Source organism: Alligator sinensis, unplaced genomic scaffold, assembly GCF_000455745.1.
Source record: "Alligator sinensis unplaced genomic scaffold, ASM45574v1 scaffold353_1, whole genome shotgun sequence".
Taxonomy (NCBI): domain Eukaryota; kingdom Metazoa; phylum Chordata; order Crocodylia; family Alligatoridae; genus Alligator; species Alligator sinensis.
The window spans coordinates 1754853-1761039 of NW_005842075.1; the positions used below are offsets into that span (position 1 = coordinate 1754853).

At 44.5% G+C, this 6187-nt stretch overlaps 1 long non-coding RNA gene across 1 annotated transcript in view; it reads left to right on the forward strand.

The window, feature by feature from the left end:
• The window catches only part of LOC112550302, a 15613-nt gene continuing 9426 nt past the window's right edge, over window positions 1-6187 (forward strand). Inside the window, exon 1 of the long non-coding RNA XR_003094076.1 lies at window positions 1-55. This is a non-coding gene — a long non-coding RNA (uncharacterized LOC112550302). The remainder of the gene's footprint in view (window positions 56-6187) is intronic.

Here is a 6187-nt window from a genome sequence, read left to right on the forward strand (position 1 = left end):
CCACCAGGAGGTCCGCCGTGGGGCCCCGGGGATGGCGGGGACAGGCGGGCCGCTGGTGAGTTCGGGCTCGCATCGGGAGGGAAGTGCCTGGCACCAGCCCCTCCGCTTTGTGCCAGGGCTGTGGGGAAGCCCTTCTTCACTCCTTGGGAAAAGGCCACTTGTCTCATTTTAAAGCACAAGGCTCTGAGGCGGGCCTGGTTTGCTCTGGGTTTGGCAGGATCAGGGCCACCTTGGGCTTCAGATGGGTGAGTGGCGGGATGGGGGCCAGCTGGCCTAGGGGCCCACACTGGGGAGCGGTACCATTCACTTCATCCCAGAGTAGCTATAGCTTCCTTTGGGTACCAGTTTTTAGGATCTTGAATTACCTGAAATCAACCCGTGGGGCATGACCCAAAAGGGGGTCACGAAAATGCCCCCCAAGTACAGGGGGGCTGGACCCCATGATCTGTAAGGTCCCTTCCAGCCCCTAATAACTATGAAACTATGAATATATGAAAGGGTTGCGAACCAACTTTAAACATGGTTTCTCCTTTAAAGAGGCAAAACGTGGGAAACGCTTTCCTTTGCAGGCTGGCAGAGCTCCAGCCTCTGCTTGAGTCCCCCTATGCCCCACACACCCACCGCTGCCCCACACACTGTGAGGTTGGGGTCTGGGGTGGGGGCAGTGGGTCCAGAGTGAGGAGCTGGCCATTGGTGTTTACAAATGGGTCCTGGTACAAAAGAGGCTGAGAACCGCTGCTTTAAATGAAGATGGTATGCTCCTGTCATCTGAGCTTGTTTTACTTCTGTGGGGGGGGGGCACTGGGGTGGTGCAGGTGCTAAGGCACAGGGTTGACAGCCCACAGATTGCAAGTTCAAGGCCATGGCAGAAGCACTCACAGTGTGGCCCTGTCAGATTCCAGCAAATCTGAAAATTCTGCTAAACAGCTTGTCACCAGGAAGGAAGTTTGTCCAGGCAAAAACACCCTCACCTGAGATGTGCATGAATGCAGCTTGCCCTGGTTTTCAGTGGGGCCAATGTACCCGAAGTCAAATTGTGGTTTATCTGGCCCAGCTAGCTCTGGCTACAAGAAGGGCACATGCTCAGTGTGGACCACATGTTGGTCAGGATCACATGTCTGTCACAGAATGGGAAAGACAATCAGTCTCGTCTTGGATACACAACCAAAGTGAAAATCAGGATGCAGAACAAATGTTAACATCAAGATTGGTTTATTAACAATGGCCACATGGCATGCAGGAATCACAACCAGTGAAGAATTGACTTTAGGATTGCTATGCTTTCCTTATCTCTTGAAATAAGGAAAGAACATTTGGGAATCCCTAATTCACCAGCTCTATCTGTGGGAACTGGGTGGTCTTCTAGCATCAGTCAGTCAGTCTTTTTAAGAAATATGCAAAGCTTTAGGCTTATCAGTAAGTTGTTGTCAGTTTGCTATGTCTGCGTATTTGTTTTTAAATTTTTCTTTTCCATACAATGTGTTATCTTGCTTTTTGTTACCCTTCATTACAAGAACAGAATTAAGGAATTAACTGACTAAAATCTTCCTTTGGGTGCCTTATTCATTCACCTTTTGCCTTGTTTAATGCTCATGTTCATCATTCTGTTAACTTATCTTAGATTTAAATTAAGTAGTTTTCCTTGTCTAATGCTGGATTCACTGAGGAGCCTGCCCAGCAGAGCATAAATTTGATAGCTTCATAGTGCATTGCTTATTCAGTACTAATCTAATTAATCCTAGCTAGCCACCTTTGTATGAGCACATGGTAAAGTTGCATTTGGTTTCCCATTTTCCTCCTCTTCTACTCTATAAAAAACTATACAGATCACTGTGGCAATGGATTATACAGTAATTTATTCTTTAGTTTGTTGCTCAGGTATTTAATTAGATTAGTATGTTATTTAAAACAGTGTGTACATACATTGTGTGGTGATTGTACCAGCTGTACAGAAGGAAAAAACAGATCTTATAAACACTGTTCTGGGAAGTTTACTTTCTGCTCTTCTGCTGTTTCTTATATTCAACAGTTCTTCTACCATTTTGTTTAATTAATCTACTTACAACTCAGGAAATATTACTGACTGCAGGATGTGTTTTCGTAGGCTGCTCTACATAGCTTTTAATGATTCTAATAATGCTTCTATTTCTCATTGCATCATAGTACATTTTTGAAGTATAAAAGCAGTTTACAGCGTTTCACTGGATCTCCCTCTGATCAAAGGAATACTGATGAATATTGTTCTAACAGGGGAGGGACAGCCTTGGTGGGAAGACTGCAGACACACTAGCAGTGCATGCAGACTTTGCACCTGGAAGCGAAAGAAGACTGCTCATTCTTAATGAATTTCACCTTTCATCCAGTTTTTCTTTGAAAGTATTTGAATGCAATAATTCTGTGCAGATCCGAAAGTGATCTGAAATAATTGCCAGATGTTAGGGACTACCAATACATTTTCAGCAGTTTGAAAACACATCTTTTTAACTTCTCATTGTTTCTCTGAGAGAAGAACCATGATACATTAACTTAAAAGCATTTGAATGTTGCTCTTCATCTGGGATCTCCATCTGTCTCTTACTATATCATTTTTCTTCCTTCTCATGTGGTGGTTCACTAATTATGTCAATATGTCTACAACTGGTTAATTTCAGAAGGTGTTATTTTTTTAGGAGTCACTACAACCTGACTGTCTTCAAGCCTTGTTTCTGTATATGTTGCTGGTGGTGCTGACTGTTTTTATGTGTTTTTATTCTATATGTTTCTAAGTATTTGCAAGATCAGGCCCTATGCCTGATCTTGCAAATACTTAGAAACATATAGAATCATAGAAAATTAGGGTTGGAAGGGACTTCAGGAGGTCATCTAGTCCAGCCCTCTGCTCAAAGCAGTACCATCTCCCACTATATCATCTCAGTCAAGGATTTGTCTGCCCAGGTCTTAAAAACATCTAAGGATAGAGATTCCACAACTTTTCTGGATAGCCTGTTCCAGTGCTTTACAACCCTCCTACTGAGTGAGCTTTTCCTTATATCTAACCTAAATTTCCCTTGCTACAACTTGAGACCATTGCTCCTTGTTCTGTTACCTGCCACCACCACCACTGAGAACAGCTGAGCTCCATCCTCTTTGGAACCCCGCTTCAGGTAGTAGAAGACTGCTGTTAAATCCCCCCTCAGTTTTCTCTTCTCCAGACTAAATCAGCCCAGTTCACTCAGCCTCTCTCCATAGTCATGTGCCCCAGCCCCCTCACCATATTTGTTGCCCTCTACTAGACTCACTCAAATTTGTCCACATCCTTTCTGTAGTGGGGGGCTCAAAACTGGACCTAGTACTGCAGATGTGGCCTCACTCGTACCAAACAGAGAGGAAGAGTCACTTCCCTTGATCTGTAGGCAATGCTTCTACTAATGCAGCCCGGTATGCTGCTAGCCTTCTTTGCAACAAGGGCACACTTGGCTTATATTCAGCCTACTGTCCACTCTAACCCCCAGGTCCTTTTCTGCAGTGCTGCTGCTTAGCCAGTCCATCCCCAGCCTGTACCGGTACATGAGATTTTTTTGTCCTTAGCTCAGGACTTTGCACTTGACCTTATTGAACTTCATGAGATTTCTTTTGGCCCAATCCTCCAATTTGTCTAGGTTTCTCCAAATCCTAACCCTACCCTCCAGCATATCTACTACTCTCCGCATCTTGGTGTCATCCGCAAACTTCCTGAGGGTACATTCCATCCCATCTTCCAGGTTGTTGATGAAGATACTGAACAAAACCAGCCCCAGGACTGACTCGTGGGATACTCCACTTGATACTGGCTGCCAGTTAGACATCAAGCCATTGAGCCTGACAAGCCAGCTGGTTTTCTCCATACTTCCTTAACTTGCTTGCAAGAATGTTGTGGGAGACCATATCAAAAGCTTTGCTAAAGTCAAGGTATATCATGTCCACTGCTTTCCCTGCATCCACTGAGCCAGTCATCTCATCACAGAAGGCAGTCAGTTTAGTCAGGTATGACTTGCCCTTGGTGAATCCATGCTAACTGTTCCTAATCACCTTTTTTTCCTCTGAGTGCTTAGAATAGATTCCTTGAGGATCTGCTCCGTGCTTTTCTAGGGACTGGTGAGGTTAACCAGTCAATAGATCCTTCTTCCCTTTCTTAAAGATGGGGCGCTATATTTGCCATTTTCCAATCATCTGGCACCTTTCCTGATTGCCACGAGTTTTCAAAAATAATCTCCAGAGTCTCTGCAGTCACATCAGCCAACTCGTTTAGCACCCTCAGTTACATTGCATCCAGCCACATGGACTTGTACATGTCCAACTTTTCTAAACAGTCCCTAACCTGCTCTTTCACCACTGTTGGCGGCTCACCTCCTCCCCAAGCTGTGCTGCCAGGTGCTGTAGTCTGGGAGCTGTCCTTGCCTGTGAAGACTGAAATAAAAAAGGCATAGAGTACATCAGGCTTTTGCTTTTCTGCATCATCTATCACTAGGTAGATTCTCCCATTCAGTAAGGGACTCATACTTTCCCTGATTTTCCTTTTGTTGCTGACATATGTGGAGAAACCCTTCTTGTTAACCTTCATATCCCTTGCTAGCTTCAACTCCAGTAGCACTTTGGCCTTCCTGATTTTATCCCTGCATGCCCGAGCAGTGCTCTTATACTCCTTCCTAGCCATTTGTCTCTCTTCATTTGTTGTAAGCTCCCTTTTTGTATTTTAGCTCACTGAAAAGTTCCCTGCCAAGCCAAGCTGGTCTTATGCCATACTTGTACATTGGGATGGTATGTTCCTGCGCCCTCAGTAAGGTTTCTTTAAAATACAGCAGTTCTTCTGAATTCCTTTCCCCCTCAGACTGACTGCCCATGGGATCCTGCCCATCAGTTCCCTGAGCGAGTCAGAGTCTGCTTTTCTGTAGTCTAGGCTCCTTATTCTGCTGCTCTCCTTCCTTCCTTTCCTCAGGATCCTCAACTCCATCATCTCATGGTTGCTGCTGCCCAAAGTTGCCATCCACTACTACAGGGGTTGTCAACCAAGGGTACGCGTACTCCTGGGGGTACTTGGGAAGGCTCTAGGGGGTACGCACAGGCAGGCAGGGACGAAGCACCACCACCCTGCGCTGCTGCCTCCCAGAAGCAGGGCTGGAGGTGGGGCAAGGGCAGTGGCGCTCCTCTGCGGGCTGCACAGGCACCGCCCAGCTGGCCAGACACAGGACAATGTGGGGAAGCTTGCACATGGTGGCTGCCACTGCCACCCACCACCCCATGTAGCCACTGCTCCGTGTCCAGTTGTGCATGCCCCCCGCCCCTGTTCTGCCTCCAGCCACCAGGGGTACACTTATTAAAAAAGATTAAAAACCCCTGCTCTACTACATTTCCCACCAATTCTTCCCTGTTTGTGAGCTTGCTCCTGTTTCATTCTTGCTACTGTGGCTAGTTCTGTTTTCTTTGGTATAAGTAGATGTGGTAGCAAGAGTTTCCTTGCAATATGGAGCCTCCAGTCTGCTATCATTTTAAAATTCATCCTTCCTGATTTTTGTTAAAAGTTTAACAGATGGCAAATGCCAAGAATATGCACATTTATCTCTGAAAAATAGTCGACTGTTCCTTTCCCTGATAATGAATAACTACTTTTGTGAACCCTCTGTTAAATAGCCTTTAGTTAAGGTTCCTCTGCCTTGTCATAGGTATATGCAAAATATATGGGTGAGACCATGTGTGCGCATGTGTAGTCATATATAGGATATATGAAAGTGTGTGTATATGTATATATCTGTGTGTACATACGTATGTTTTTTCATTTTATTCATGTGCATGTTTGTATGTGTGTATTATATAAAATGAAGAAGGTATATATATGTATATATGTGTTTTTGTGTATATAGATATATGAAATGTTCATGTGTACACACACACACACACATATATGAATATGAAAAAAATTATGAGACACCTGGGAATAAGACACACATATCTTTATGCAAGCTAAAAAAGCCTAAAACCCAATGTCAGGCTTCCATTACAGTTTCCCCCCTTTTTAACACTCCTAATATGCCAGTCAAGCAGCAAACTCCTTGGAGGCAAGTGGAATCTCACAAGGACATATACATGCTGTGAAGTGAATCCTGGTTTATAACTGCTCAGTCTACAAAAATGGTTTAACAGATATTAAAAGAAAGTTTGATTTTCTCTTTCC